The sequence below is a fragment of the Oncorhynchus kisutch genome, linkage group LG14 (assembly GCF_002021735.2).
Source record: "Oncorhynchus kisutch isolate 150728-3 linkage group LG14, Okis_V2, whole genome shotgun sequence".
NCBI lineage: Eukaryota > Metazoa > Chordata > Actinopteri > Salmoniformes > Salmonidae > Oncorhynchus > Oncorhynchus kisutch.
In genome coordinates, this window is record NC_034187.2 from 12,770,637 (window position 1) to 12,787,524 (window position 16,888).

General features: G+C 44.6%; 1 protein-coding gene across 3 annotated transcripts in view; it reads right to left on the reverse strand.

The window, feature by feature from the left end:
- LOC116353342 (metastasis-associated protein MTA1) overlaps nucleotides 1–16,888 on the reverse strand; it is a 73,442-nt gene that overhangs the window by 42,610 nt on the left and 13,944 nt on the right. Inside the window, exon 1 of one of the 3 annotated variants that reach the window (XM_031787860.1) lies at nucleotides 14,408–14,593. The exons of the other annotated variants lie outside the window; for them this stretch is intronic. The gene's annotated coding sequence lies outside the window, so the exon portion shown is untranslated. Of the gene's footprint in view, nucleotides 1–14,407; nucleotides 14,594–16,888 lie in introns of those variants that run through there. 3 annotated transcript variants of the gene reach the window in all.

The window sequence follows — 16,888 nt, forward strand, 5'->3', positions numbered from 1 at the left end:
TCGGTCGACCTCTAGTATTGATCACATCTTTACAATGCTGCAGAAATGTCCTTTAAAACAGTATCCACATCCATCGGATGTAGTGATCACAATATAGTAGCCATATCGAGGAAAACCAAAGTTCCAAAGGCTGGGCCTAATATAGTGTATAAGAGGTCATACAATAAGTTGTGTAGTGATTCTTATGTTGATGATATAATAATATTTGCTGGTCTGTGGCGTGTAATGAAACTACTTATTCCAGTTACTGATAAGCATGCACCCATTATGAAAAGTACTGTAAAAACTGTTAAATCCCCTTGGATTGGTGTTTGAGCAGATACAATGCTATTTTACTGTAAACAAATTGACAACAGACTTTGAGCACGCTTATAGGGAAGGACATTCAACAAGCACAGCACTTAAACAAATTACTGATGATTGGCTGAGAGATATTGATGATAAAAAGATTGTGGGGGCTGTTTTGTAAGACTTCAGTGTGGCTTTTGACATTATCGATCATAGTCAGCTGCTGGAAAAACATATGTGTTATGGCTTTACACCCTCTGCTAAATTGTGGATAAAGAGTTACCTGTCTAACAGAACACAGAGGGTGTTCTTAAATGGAAGCCTCTCCAACATAATCCATGTAGAATCAAGAATTCCCCAGGGCAGCTGTTTAGGCCCATTACTTTTTTCAATCTTTACTAACGACATGCCACTACTACAGCAAAGAGCTGCAAATTATTTCAGAATGGGTGGCAAGGAATAAGTTAGTCCTAAATATTTCAAAAACTAAAAGCATTGTATTTGGGACAAATCATTCACTAAACCCTAAACCCCAACTAAATTGTGTAATAAATCATGTGGAAATTGAGCAGGTTGAGGAGACTAAACTGCTTGGAGTAACCCTGGATCGTAAACTGTCATTGTCAAAACATATTGATATAACAGAAACTAAAATGGGGAGAAGTCCGTTCATAATAAAGCGCTATTCGACCATCTTAACAGCACTATCAACAAGGCAGGTCCTACAGGCCCTAGTTTTGTCGCACCTGGACATCTGTTCAGATGTATGGTCAGGTACCACAAAGAGGGAGTTTATGCATGTCAATCTCTCCTGACTCAAAGTGGAGGAGAGATTGACTTAATCACTACTTGTATTTGTGAGAGGTATTGACATGTTGAATGCACCGAGCTGTCTGTCTAAACTACTGGCACACAGCTCGGACACCCATGCATACCCCACAAGATATGCCACCAGAGATCTCTTCACAGTCCCCAAGTCCAGAACAGACTATGGGAGGTGCACAGTACTACAGTCGTGGCCAAAAGTTTTGAGAATGACACAAATATTAATTTCCACAAAGTTGGCTGCTTCAGTGTCTTCAGATATTTTTGTCAGATGTTACTATGGAATACTGAAGTATAATTACAAGCATTTCATAAGTGTCAAAGGCTTTTATTGACAATTACATGAAGTTGATGCAAAGAGTCAAAATTTGCAGTGTTGACCCTTCTTTTTCAAGACACCCTGACATGATGTCAATTAAGTTCTGGGCCACAATGGTGGCAGCCCATTCTTGCATAATCAATGCTTGGAGTTTGTCAGAATTTGTGGGTTTTTGTTTGTCCACCCGCCTCTTGAGGATTGACCACAAGTTCTCAATGGGTTTAAGGTCTGGGGAGTTTCTGGCCATGGAACTAAAATATTGATGTTTTATTCCCCGAGCCACTTAGTTATCACTTTTGCCTTATGGCAAGGTACTCCATCATGCCGGAAAAGGAATTGTTCGTCAGCAAACTGTTCCTGGATGGTAGGGAGAAGTTACTCTCGGAGGATGTGTTGGTACCATTCTTTATTCATGGCTGTGTTCTTAGGCAAAATTGTGAGTGAGCCCACTCCCTTGGCTGAGAAGCAACCCCACACATGAATGGTCTCAGGATGCTTTACTGTTGGCATGACACAGGACTGATGGTAGCGCTCACCTCGTCTTCTACGGACAAGCTTTTTTCCGGATGCCCCAAACAATCAGAAAGGGGATTCAGCAGTCCAATCCCTGTACCTTTTGCAGAATATCAGTTTGTCCCTTATGATTTTCCTGGAGAGAAGTGGCTTCTTTGCTGCCCTTCTTGACACCAGGCCATCCTCCAAAGTCCTTCGCCTCACTGTGCGTGCAGATGCACTCACATCTGCCTGCTGCCATTCCTGAGCAAGCTCTGTACTGGTGGTGCCCCGATCCCGCAGCTGAATCAACTTTAGGAGACGGTCCTGGCGCTTGCTTGCTGGACTTTCTTGGGCGCCCTGAAGCCTTATTCACAACAATTTAACCGCTCTCCTTGAGGTTCTTGATGATCTGATAAATGGTTGATTTTGGTGCAATCTTACTGGCAGCAATATCCTTACCTGTGAAGCCTTTTTTGTGCAAAGCAATGATGACGCACGTGTTTCCTTGCAGGTAACCATGGGAGACAGAGGAAGAACAATGATTCCAAGCATCACCCCCCTTTTGAAGCTTCCAGTCTGTTATTCGAACTCAATCACCATGACAGAGTGATCTCCAGCCTTGTCCTCATCAACACTGTGTTAACGAGAGAATCACTGACATGATGTCAGCTGGTCCTTTTGTGGCAGGGCTGAAATGCAGTGGAAATATTTTGGGGGGGATTCAGTTCATTTGCATGGCAAAGAGGAACTTTGCAATTAATTGCAATTCATCTGATCACTCTTCATAACATTCTTGAGTATATGCAAATTGGCATCATACAAACTGAGGCAGCAGACTTTGTGAAAATTAATATTGGAGGTGTAGCGGAGACTGTGAAGAGACAGGCACAGACAGATGCATACACACGATAACATACGCACTATACACATGTATTTTATGTTGTAGATATGTGGTAGTAGACTGGCCTGAGGGGACACAGTGCTGAGGAGTATTTCGGTCTAAGAAAACCCTTGTGGGGGAAAACTCATTCTGATTGGCTGGACCTGTCTCCCCAGTGGGTGTGCCTGGCTGCCAAGTGGGTTGGCCAATGCCCTGCCAGGCCCACCCATGGCTGCACCCCTGCCCAGTCGTGTGAAATCCATAGATTTGGTGCCTAAATAATTTATTTCAATTGACTGATTTCCTTATATGTTGTGTATTGCGTGTATGTATTTGTTCAGTATAATACAACTGTTGCAAGCTCGCTCCCGCTCGGTTTCCACTAGCATCCACAGCCACAAAGCATCCACAGCCCACAGTGAGGACAGAACCTCACCGGTGGAGAGGCCCACAGTGAGGACAGAACCCCACCTGTGGAGGGGCCCACAGTGAGGACAGAACCTCACCGGTGGAGAGGCCCACAGTGAGGACAGAACCCCACCTGTGGAGAGGCCCACAGTGAGGACAGAACCCCACCTGTGGAGGGGCCCACAGTGAGGACAGAACCTCACCGGTGGAGAGGCCCACAGTGAGGACAGAACCTCACCGGTGGAGAGGCCCACAGTGAGGACAGAACCTCACCGGTGGAGGGGCCCACAGTGAGGACAGAACCTCACCGGTGGAGAGGCCCACAGTGAGGACAGAACCTCACCTGTGGAGAGGCCCACAGTGAGGACAGAACCCCACCTGTGGAGGGGCCCACAGTGAGGACAGAACCTCACCGGTGGAGGGGCCCACAGTGAGGACAGAACCTCACCGGTGGAGAGGCCCACAGTGAGGACAGAACCTCACCTGTGGAGAGGCCCACAGTGAGGACAGAACCTCACCAGTGGAGAGGCCCACAGTGAGGACAGAACCTCACCGGTGGAGAGGCCCACAGTGAGGACAGAACCCCACCAGTTAGTGCACCATAGGAGAAAATAAAAGGCCCAGGAAGTCTTTGTGGAGCTTTTTCAAGGGAAGCGTCACAGCAGCTTCAACATCTGTCCCCGCTGTGTCACTACGGGAAGCAGAGATGAATAGCTACATGTTTACTCCTTTGGTAGACAGCCAAGAGGATCCACTAGCTTGGTGGAAGTTGCATCATATCCACTTTGGCTGTTGTAGTTTTGGTTCAAATAAAACGGCATAGATGAAAGTGTCTTTTTCTATGCCATTTTGCTTTCATATATGCCGTGCCGCTCTGTAGCCTATTGTTTAATGCACAAATGAATATTGTGTAGGCTAATCACCAAAAATGACCTACATATGCAAAATTGCTTTGGTATGATGTCGGTGTCTGTAATTTCTACTTTGTGGCTGTGTTAACTAGTGATGACCCTCTCCCGCCTCGATTTAGAGCCACGCCTCATAGTTGTGACACCTGTGTTTCGCTCAGAATTTAGGGTGAGGTTAGGGCACGACATATTAAACCAGAGAATCGAGACAAACAAGAGGATTAGATACTACAGGGATTGGTTTTCCAGGAAAACAGTGAAGACACCTTGTGACACTGCAGGTACCTGGCTCACTTAGGAATAAATAGGGATATAGATCCCTGCCTGGACTGGTGTGTTTCTCTATAACCCTCTTCTCTAGAACACCCTCTCTCCCCACTCCCCTCTTTTCTATAACCCTCGCTCTCCTCTATAACCCCGTCTCTCCCCTCTCTCCCCCTGAAGGAAAAAGAGACTGAGGGGGACAGAGAGGGGTGGGGACCAGAAACCAGTTGAAGCATGATCCAGCTCATTTGGAGTTTCATTAGAGAAGGTGAGAGACAGCGAGGGAGACAGAGAGCAGAGCAGAAGCAATCAAAAGGGATTTTCAGGAGAAGGGATATAGGGCCAAAATCAATAAGTTCTCTCTCACTCACACTCATAGACTATTGTACACACACACCATCACAGAATGAACATGCACCCCAATCCAAGAGCCCCAGAGCCGATTCAATCTTACAGGCAGCCAGGCAATCCAAATCTGATATCAATTCAGTACAATAGATTCATAGTCACCATTGATGTCTATTGTTTTGTGAAACTAAGGGCCCAGAGTTCTAGACTTAGAATATAAAGGCCAATTTAAGAGAGGCTAAAGGCGGCCACATGCTTCCCAGCCAAAACAGTTCAGAAGAGTTTGTGCATATTTTATGACAACATTTTCTGAAATTTTTGTTCGTTTTGGAGATCGGTTAGGGTTTTTTCGGGTGTTCGGGCACACACATTTTTGCTCAAGGGCCAGTCAAAGTTCGGAAGCCGAAGTCTACGCCCCTTCATCCGTGATTGGTGAACAGTAGGGGGTGACGCAAGTTTCTGCTTCTTGTTGATTCAGCCTGACATTCAGTATGGGTTCAACATGTGGAACGACAACTTGGAGCATCGATTGACCGAGGAGGTACAAAAGTACCTTCACCAGTACGATTCTAGCCATGCATTATATAAAAACATGTATGTAAATGCCAATTCATGGAAAGAGATTGCAGAGACGCTGGGGTCCGACCCAACCACTTATGATAAAAATGGGGTAGGATTCGCAACAAGTTCGTCAAGGCAAAGAAAATACATAAAGGCCACAGTGGAAAGGCTACTCCACAGTGGAGATGCCGTTAGAAAGGCTACTCCACAGTGGAGATGCCGTTAGAAAGGCTACTCCACAGTGGAGATGCCGTTAGAAAGGCTACTCCACAGTGGAGATGCCGGTAGAAAGGCTACTCCACAGTGGAGATGCCGTTAGAAAGGCTACTCCACAGTGGAGATGCCGTTAGAAAGGCTACTTACTCCACAGTGGAGATGCCGTTAGAAAGGCTACTCCACAGTGGAGATGCCGTTAGAAAGGCTACTCCACAGTGGAGATGCCGTTAGAAAGGCTACTCCACAGTGGAGATGCCGGTAGAAAGGCTACTCCACAGTGGAGATGCCGTTAGAAAGGCTACTCCACAGTGGAGATGCCGGTAGAAAGGCTACTCCACAGTGGAGATGCCAGTAGAAAGGCTACTCCACAGTGGAGATGCCGGTAGAAAGGCTACTCCACAGTGGAGATCCCGGTAGAAAGGCTACTCCACAGTGGAGATGCCGGTAGAAAGGCTACTCCACAGTGGAGATCCCCCCCCTCTTCTCATCCACTCTCCACATACTCCTAACCCACCTCTTCTCATCCTCTCTCCACACTCCTAATCTCCCCCCTTTCTCATCCTCTCTCCACATACTCCTAACCCCCCTCTTCTCATCCTCTCTCCACACTCCTATTCCCCCCCTTCTCATCCTCACTCCAGACACTCCTAATCCCCCCCTTTCTCATCCTCACTCCAGACACGCCTAAACCCCCCCTTCTCATCCTCTCTCCAGACACTCCTAACCCTCCCCCTTCTCATCCTCACTCCAGACACTCCTAATCCCCCCCTTTCTCATCCTCACTCCAGACACTCCTAATCCCCCCCTTTCTCATGCTCACTCCAGACACTCCCAACCCCCCTTCTCATCCTCTCCAGACACTCCTAAACCCCCACTTCTAACCCTCCCCTTCTCATCCTCTCTCCAGACACTCCAGACACCCCCTTCTCATCCTCTCTCCAGACACTCCTAACCCCCCCCCCTTCTCATCCTCTCTCCAGACACTCCTAAACCCCCCCCCCCTTCTCATCCTCTCTCCAGACACTCCTAAACCCCCCCCCCCCCCCTTCTCATCCTCTCTCCGGACACTCCTAACCCCCCCTTTCTCATCCTCTCTCGAGACACTCCTAAACCCCCCCTTCTCATCCTCTCTCCAGACACTCCTAACCCCCCCCCTTCTCATCCTCTCTCCAGACACTCCTAACCCCCCCCCCTTCTCATCCTCTCTCCAGACACTCCTAATCCCCCCTCCTCTTCTCATCCTCTCCAGAGGGTCCTGGCACCTATAGCTGATTTCATGGATGAACACTGGCCAAAACTCCAGAACTCGATCCCCAGCTGCATGACTTCAAGAGGACATGGACAACACGACTGAGACCACAGTGAAATTAACAACTTGTTCTGTTGTTCAGACATCTCAGGAGTCAGAAACTAGACACTTTCATTTTATTCCAAAGACACTTGTTATTTACATGTCTTTTCATAAAGAAATTTCTATTGTTCACAAAATATTTATATTCAGAAATGTGTAACTACACTGACACTTTATTCACTTGTTTTCATGTCGGTCATCAGCAGACACTTTTATTGTGGTTTACTTCCAGAAGTAAGAATCAAGGTTTATTTGTGTGCTGAAAAAGCTCTGTTGGCATTTGTTCAAGGTGTTTCAATGCATTCTATTTGAATATCAAAGTGCTGACAATGTACAGAAGAGCTGTGCCACAGGCTTTCTACCTGTGGTGTAGTTCAATCTAAATGACTGCACACAGACCTCCCAGAATCAGGTTAAAACTCTACTGGCTCACAAAGAACTGAGTCTGTGCGGCCATCAAGAATCCTCATCCTTGCAGCCATGATGCCGAATGCTTGCAGCCATGATGCCGAACGTTTTCTCTTGACTCTCCGTCAACGAGAGTGAAAAGTTCCAGGTATGCCCAGGTTTACTGAGATGGACACCTGTGAATGAGAGGTAAAAATGGAATGTCAGATATATAGTGTATATTTCAGTAAAACCTCCCCCCCCCCAAAAAACATACCATATTCCAAAAGCCTTGATAAAAATGGCATTTCTCAGAGGTTCATTCATGTATGCAGTAACAAGGGAAATTAGAACCAGAAAAAGTTAAATTGATTCCAACATTCTATTATCAACATACCTGGATAAGGGCGCATGATGTTCTCATGTTGGGGGAAAGCTGCATCTCCCAGGAAAACATGTGGAGTTGGAGTTGTGCTACCTGGCAGGACAGCTCACGGTGGTAAATGCAGCAGTTTGGACCCAAAATAACTCTTGTAACACTCCACCATAGCGCTCTGGGCCGTATGCCCCTACATCCACCATTGTGAACCTGTAGCGGGCATCTTCTGTCTCCGTCTCCTATTATACAGTGCATTCAAAGTGTTACGACTCCTTCCTTTAACATTTTGACTTAAAAAAATTATAATAATTCAAAATTCAATCTACACAAAATACCCCATAATGACCAAGCGAAAACTGGTTTTAGCACATTTTAAAAGTTACGTTATTTAAATAAGTATTTTTTATTTATTTAACTAGGCAAGTCAGTTAAGAACAAATTCTTATTTACAATGACGGCCGGGGAACAGTTAACTGCCTTTTTCAGGGGCAGAAGGACAGATTTTTATCTTGTCAGCTCAGGGATTCAATCCAGCAACCTTTCAGTTACTGGCCCAATGCGTTAACCACTAGACTACCTTCCGCCCCAAAGGGTATTCAGACCCTTTGCTATGACACTCGAAATTGAGCTCAGGTGCATCCGGTTTCCATTGATCATCCTTGAGATGTTTCTACAACTTGGAGCCCACCTGTGGTAACATCAATTGATTGGACATGATTTGGAAAACACACACACACACACACACACACACACACACACACATCTGTCGAGATTAAGGTCCCACGTGTCATAGCATGTCAGAGCTAAAACCAAGCGGAGGTCGAAGGAATTGTCCGTAGAGCTCCGAGACAAGATTGTGTGGAGGCACAGATCTTGGGAAGTGTACCAAAAAAATGTCTGCAGCATTGAAGGTCCCCAAGAACACAGTGGAGTTCATCATTCTTAAATGGAAGAAGTGTGGAACCACCAAGACTCTTCCTAGAGCTGGCCGCCCTGCCTAACTTAGCAATCGGAGTAGAAGCACCTTGGTCAGGAAGGTGACCAAGAACCCGATGGTCACTGACAGGGCTCCAGAGTTCCTCTAGAGATGGGAGAACCTTCCAGAAGGACAACCATCTCTGCAGCACCAGAGAAGGAATCCACTCCTCAGTAAAAGTTACATGACAGCCAGCTTGGAGTTTGCCAAAAGACACCTAAAGGACTCTCGGACCATGAGAAACAAGATTCTCAGGTTTGATGAAACCAAGACTGAACTCTTTGGCATAAATGCAAAGCGTCATGTATGGAGGAAACCAGGCACCGCTCATCATCTAGCCATTATTATCCCTTCGGTGAAGCATGGTGGTGGAAGCACCATGCTATGAGAATGCGTTTCAGTGTCAGGGACTGGAAGACTAGTCAGGATCAATGGAAAGATGAACAGAGCAAAGTACAGAGAGATCCTTGATGAAGTCCTGAGCGCTCTGGAACAGGTTCTCAGACTGGGGCAAAGGTTCACCTTCCAGCAGGACAACGACCCTAAGCACACAGCCAAGACAACGCAGGATGGGCTTCGGGACAAGTCTCTGAATGACCTTGAGTGGCCCAGCCAGAGCCCGAACCCAATCGAACATCTATGGAGAGACCAGAAAATAGCTGTGCAGCAACGCTCCCCATCCAATCTGACAGAGCTTGAGAGGATCTGCAGAGAAGAAATGTGAGAAACTCCCCAAACACAGATGTGCAAAGCTTGTAGCGTCATACCCAATAAAACTTGAGGCTGTAATCGCTGCCAAAATGTGCTTCAAGAAAGTACTGATTAAAGGGTCTGAATACATATGTACATGTAATATTTCAGTTCTAAAAAAATACTTTAGAAAATGTATGAAGGCCTGTTTTTGCTTTGTCATTTTGGGGTGTGTCAATAGATTAGGGATTTTTTTTTTAATCCATTTTAGAACAAGGCTGTAACGTAACAAAATGTGGAAAAAGTGAAGGAGTCTGAATACTTTCCCGAACGCATGCATGTCTGTTGCTAGGTACAGCAAATCTAGTAGATCCCAGGAATTTCGCACAAATTAAATTCGCCAGTCAAGTGTCTCTCTGGGGAAACTATTTCATTCTCCCGCGCATGTCTTCCTTGTTTGGGTGTGTCGTCCCATCCTTGTTTGGCCATAGATGGCTAGTACCAGCTCACCATCCTCTACTGTCGCGGGGTAATATCCAGTTTTATTTTTTTTCAAGGGAATGTCTTTTGAGGGAGCCGATAGCCGAACTGAAGCATGCTGACGCCTAGCGTTGCACATTTTGGGGAATATTCAGAGGTGGAAACTTTCTGTGGGAATTAACGGGAATATATGCAAATTTATATTAATACCATTTAAATGTAGATTTATTTGGCATTGGATATATTACCATATGGAAAACACCTTATGTTATAAATATTAAATGTAGATTTATTTTGCATTGGATATATTACCATATGGAACAAACACCTTTTATGTTATAAGTAGACAATTGCAAATGATTAAATCCTTCCAATAGCAATAAAAAACATAGTTAAGAACTAGTTTAATTAAATAGTTTAATTAAATGAGTTGACTCGTCACATGATGATTTCACTGAACAAAATAAAGGGAATATTGAATGATCCTAATGATCCATCGCATCTCCCAAAAACGTTTTCAACATACATCTGTAAAATGATAGTCTAGAAACTAAAGCTTTGGTTGTCTTCCTCTCAAGCTTCTCCCTGGACCTCCTCAATGTCCACCTCTTGAACATCAGACTGAGGCCTGATCTTCACGGTCAGTTTCCAACCTTGTTGAGGATGGCTCGTTGTCAGGCTCAAAAAGCCTCAAATTTGTCCGGATGGCCCCCAATTTTTCAACCCTTGTATTGGTCAGAATGTTGCGTGCTTTGGTGTGTGTGTTCCCAAACAAGGACCTGTTGCACTGAGGTGGATGATGTTGGTGGGATTTGGAGGCAACAGGGGAAAGAGCCTCAGATCCACAAAGTCCCTTCCACCAGGTGGCTGATGAGATATGTTGGCACGACTGCCATATTGCATCTCCATCCCAAAGCCCTAACTTGGATGTGTACTTCACCAGACTGCCAAGAACCTTGCCCTCATCCAGGCCAAGGTGGCGAGACACGGTAGTGATGACACCATAGGCCTTGTTGATCTCTGCCCTAGACACGATGCTCTTGCCAGAATACTTGGGGTCAAAAATGTACACTGCGTTGTGTATGGGCTTCAGGCAGAAGTCTTCACATTTTTTAAATGTATTTCAGAACTGCAGTTTCCTCTGCTTGGAGCAACAGTGAAGTGGGCAGGGCAGTACATATTTATTATCTTACAAGCAGAATCTGAACATCAGACAGGATGGCATTGTCTCCCTCAATCCGTGCAATGGCTACTGCTATAGGTTTCAGGCTGCTTAACACTCTCTCCCAATATGCATAATCCAGGAGGATCCTCTTGATGGGGCTGTCCATATCAGAAGACTGTGATATGGACATTTCTTGGAGAGACTCCTTCCCCTCCAGGAGACTGTCAAACATGATGACAACACCACCCCAACAGATGATGCTGGCAGCTTCAATGTGGTGCTCTTAATTCTTCTCACTTTGCTTGGTGAGGTAGACTGCTGCTATAACTTGATGACCCTTTACATATCTAACCATTTCCTTGACTCTCGTGTAGAGTGTTTCCATTGTTTTCAGTGCCATGATGTCCTTGAGGAGCAGAATAAATGCATGAGCAGCACAGCCAATGGGTGTGATGTGAGGGTAGGACTCCTCCACTTTAGACCAAGCAGCCAACATGTTTGCAGCATTGTCTTGTCACCAGTGCAAATACCTTCTGTGGTCCAAGGTCATAGATGACTGCCTTCAGCTCAACTGCAAAGTAGAAACCAGTGTGTCTGTTGTCCCTTGTGTCTGTGCTCTTGTAGAATACTAGTTGAGGGGTGGAGATGTAGTTAATTATTCCTTGCCCACGAACATTTGTCCATCCATCAGAGATTATTGCAATACAGTCTGCTTTGCTATGATTTGTTTGACCTTCAGTTGAACTCTGTTGAACTGCATCCAGCAAATGAGTAGATTAAAGCATGTCTGGTTGGAGGGATGTATGCTGGGCGAAGAACATTCAGAAATCTCTTCCAACACACATTGCCTGTGAGCATCAGACGTGAACCAGTTGAATATCTTGCTCGAGCTGTGTATGCGTCAGCATTTCTCTGACTACGTTCCTCCATTGAATCAAAAAAACTTCTGATTCCAGGAAGACCATGAGCTGTTGCTATCGATAAGGTGTCTGATTCATCATTTTCACCTTGAATAAAAGTAGATTGCTTGTGAGCCCTGAGGGAACTTTATGCACTTGGCCAGATGATTCTGCACCATTGTCGCATTCTTCACATATGATTTGGCACAGTATTTGCAAATGTACACAGCTTTTCCTTCTACATTAGCTGCAGTGAAAGGTCTCCACACATCAGATAGTGCCCGTGGATTTTTCCTGTAAAGATTAGAAGAAAAGAGTAATAATAATACAATTCCATGTCCAGATAAATAGTTAAGCAGTTAGATTAAAACAACTCCTTTGTAAGATAAATGTTTTTAAATGAAACATGTATGGAAACAGGTGAATTAACACTCAGGCTCAAGCAAGCTAAAACCCACATGATAGCAACTAGCAGAAATTGTTAAGTTAAATTATTTTAAAACACACTTTACTGTAGGATACTATTTACAAATTAACAAAAAAATCATGTCATAAAATATATTCACCCCACCCAGTATTTTGTATCAAAACTTACCAGAAAGCATGTAGTCCTTGGCTCAGACATTGCAGTAGTGTGGGCTCAATAGCATCTCATTAGTAGCATCTCATTAGTGGGCTCAATAGCATCTCATTTAGATATTGAGAATCAGCTGTAAATGTGATGGAAGAATGCACTGTGCATGCAGAGGGTCGCAATTCCAATGAATTTGGGATAGTTTAACCAAAATATGTCACAATACCTAGAATTGCCTTTATGTGCATCCCACAAAAAAAGGTTCACTGTTAAGCTAACTTTTTGAGGAATTTAAGCAAAATTCCCGGGCTTAACTTGTCATGGAACATTTCTGGAAAGTTTTTGACCCTTTGCAACCCTACTGACGCCTTAAGTCATATGACTGGAGGGAAGGGCCAGAGGAGCCAAAGGCTATGTCAATCACTGGGACCGACCACTCAGGAGGCATCTCTGCCGGCAAGGGTGGGGCTAAGACACGTAGGGGCCCTCTGAGCTAAGGCTCTAACCAAATCATAGCAAGGAAAATATTTGATCAATGACTCACAGCACACACAGACAAAGACAAGCACACAAACAGACGAGAATACATACACACAGCCATTCTGAAATGATCCAGTCCAGCAAGGAGAAAGAAAGCCATCCAGTACTACACAAGGACAATATTCCACAGCCCCCCCCCCCCCCCCCCCCTCAATATCTTCCAAATGTTCCATTCTGAAAATAAATAACTATTCTCCCAGGTAACCCGGTAATTCCAGCCAAAACCAGAAGTGTCATTCTAAAGCATATAAAACCAATGGGACATAATCATATGCCATTCCAATGTGTTATTATACATCAAATCTAAAATGTTCCAATGGCATTCGTATCATTTGTTAGCCTAGCATAACAGATAACAGTAATTCTAAAGTATCCTTTGTATCATTCGTTAGCCTAACAGTAATTCTAAAGTATCATTTGTATCATTCGTTAGCCTAACAGTAATTCTAAAGTATCATTTGTATCATTCGTTAGCCTAACAGTAATTCTAAAGTATCATTTGTTAGCATAACAGTAATTCTAAAGTATAATTTCTTAGCATAACAGTAATTCTAAAGTATCATTTGTATCATTCGTTAGCCTAACAGTAATTCTAAAGTATCATTTCTTAGCATAACAGTAATTCTAAAGTATCCTTTGTATCATTCGTTAGCCTAACAGTAATTCTAAAGTATCATTTGTATCATTCGTTAGCCTAACAGTAATTCTAAAGTATCATTTCTTAGCATAACAGTAATTCTAAAGTATCCTTTGTATCATTCGTTAGCCTAACAGTAATTCTAAAGTATCATTTGTATCATTCGTTAGCCTAACAGTAATTCTAAAGTATCATTTCTTAGCATAACAGTAATTCTAAAGTATCCTTTGTATCATTCGTTAGCATAACAGTAATTCTAAAGTATCATTTGTATCATTCGTTAGCATAACAGTAATTCTAAAGTATCATTTGTATCATTCGTTAGCATAACAGTAATTCTAAAGCAATGAAGACATTGATAATCTCGCAAGGTGTTATTTGTTAACGAAGGCTATTCATAGGAATGTTATGATAATTAAATCAATCAATCAACATCTGACATCCATAAAATAAATACATTTGGGATTTTCATCAGATATGCTAAATTAGGGTTGGACCGAAAACCTACAGGACAGTAGATCTCCAGGAAGAGGGTTGGGCAGCCCTGCCATAGGCCCACCAACTGCAGTTCAAGGTGGCGTGTGAAGTTTCAGTATAAAAAAATATGCTTAAACAACATAGTAAATACGATAGGCAAGTACAACAGCACACACACACTCACTCAGACACACACTGAGCGTTGATGATTGATCATGCAGTTAGTAAAGAAGGCTGTGAGAAGCCAGATTTAGACATGGCATATAACAGATCCATTTCACCTCATGCTGTTCATAGAAATAAATTATAATAATATACCGGTTTCTCCAAGTTATTTTACCCGGTTGCCGCTGTTAAACACACAGAAAGTTTGGACAAGACACCAGGTCCTCTGATCATCCCCTCTTCTCTCTCGCAGGTCCTTGGTGTCGGTCTGGGCAGCTGGCTCCAGGATACAGCAGCAGCCCACCAGCACACCATGTACACACGCACACACACACACACACACACACACACACACACACACACACACACACAACCCAGCCCACCATGTACACACACACACAACCCAGCCCACCATGTACACACACACACACCACACACACACACACCAGCCCACCATGTACACACACACACACACACACACCAGCCCACCATGTACACACACACACACCCACACCAGCCCACCATGTACACACACACACACACACCACCAGCCCACCATGTACACACACACACACCACACACACCAGCCCACCATGTACACACACACACACACACCAGCCCACCATGTACACACACACACACCCACACCAGCCCACCATGTACACACACACACACACACCACCAGCCCACCATGTACACACACACACACACCACCAGCCCACCATGTACACACACACACACACACACACACACAGGTTGGGAGTAGGTGGAAGGACGCAGGTTGGGAGTAGGTGGAAGGACGCAGGTTGGGAGTAGGTGGAAGGACCCAGGTAGGGAGTAGGTGGAAGGACCCAGGTAGGGAGTAGGTGGAAGGACCCAGGTAGGGAGTAGGTGGAAGGACCCAGGTAGGGAGTAGGTGGAAGGACCCAGGTAGGGAGTAGGTGGAAGGACCCAGGTAGGGAGTAGGTGGAAGGACCCAGGTAGGGAGTAGGTGGAAGGACGCAGGTTGGGAGTAAGTGGAAGGACGCAGGTTGGGAGTAGGTGGAAGTACACAGGTTGGGAGTAGGTGACTGGAAGGACTTACTGCTGGTTCTAGCAGCACAGAGTAGGACAGAACAGAGGGCGTACTGCTCTAGAAGGATTCACTTTTTTCCAGTCAGGCCCTCACAGCTACAGACAGCCCTCACAGCTACAGTCTACTGCACTCTGATAGAACAGATACAAGCAGCCCAAAACAGCAAGAGCTCGAAGATACAGTACACAGCTAGCTACAGCCGCTACACTGCAGAGCCAGCTCTCTCACACACACGGATGAGTACACAGTTACGCTGGCCTGAAAATAGTCATTCACACACAGTTCTGCTTAGATGAGCAAACGTAAACAAACACTGACATTTGCCTAGACTAGTCTAGGACTAATACTGAGATATTAGCTGTGTTCGAATACCCATACTAACATCCTGTATACTACATACTATTAGTTCATTTTAGTATGGTGTAAACTAACGGTATCCTTTCAGTTGCGCATACTAGCGCTTCACCTAGTCTACCGGAAGTTGATGCTGTTGCTATGCAACCTCTTGCTAGCTTGTTATCATAACAAATTACTAGCTAGACTTCGGGTGTGTTCATAAATTCAATCTGATGTGCCAGGGTGCGCTCTGGGCGTTTGTATATTCAGGGAGTTGTTAGATTGTCAGTTTATAAATTCAGAGCATTTCGCTCTTGGAGTGTTCAGAGCGCACACTGGACGCTCTGGCCGAGGAGAATGGTTGATCCGAGCGTACTGACCTCAGAACGGCAGTAAAGCACCCAAACTAACTGGCTAAAGTTGGCTAGCTATTCCCAGACACAAATGAGAGAACACATCACTCTGACCATTTTCCTCACCCTAAGCAGAGCTGGTTAGGGTGTTTTCATGTTATCTAGAGCAGTTGGTGACTGTAACTGTTCTGCTGGCAACAATTTAATTACACTTTTTTACTGACGTTTACTGACACCGGCCACATTCAACGGGTGTTGAGCGTTTGTCAATTCATCAGTTGTTCTGAGCTCTGCCTCTGGCAGTCAAACGAGAATGCTCTGTAATTAGAGTAGATAGCCAGAGCGAATTTACGAACAAATCCAAAAACGACTATGCCGAGCTATGACTGACGTGAATAATCAAGTCAATAAACATTGGTTAGTTAGTTAGATAGCATAAAGTAAATATACTGGCAAGTTCGATGTTCTAGTAGCCAACTAACGTTACAGTAGGTAGCCAACATAGCATATCATTAACGTAAACTCACCCCATTCCGTACAATGCGCAACCGCAACATTCAAACTAATGGGACTGTAGCGACTGTGTTCACGTCAAAATCGGGGGTGTGAACTAGGTTTCTATTCAAGTGTTGATCGATATGGTAATGGCTCTATAGTATTGGAGAAATGTTGAAAAAAACTGACCCTCCGTTACATCTTGACGTGTCATGTCGTAACGTACAGCACGCATAAAGCAACTATTTCTGTCTTACAATCTCTCTCCACCAGGTGTAGCACTTCTCTCATCCTTTAAAAACAAGAAATGGACAGTGACGGGGGTAAGGGGGGATACCTAATTATTTTTTCCGGCATCATTGCATGCGATCATCATTCTCAAAGCCGCTGTTTACTT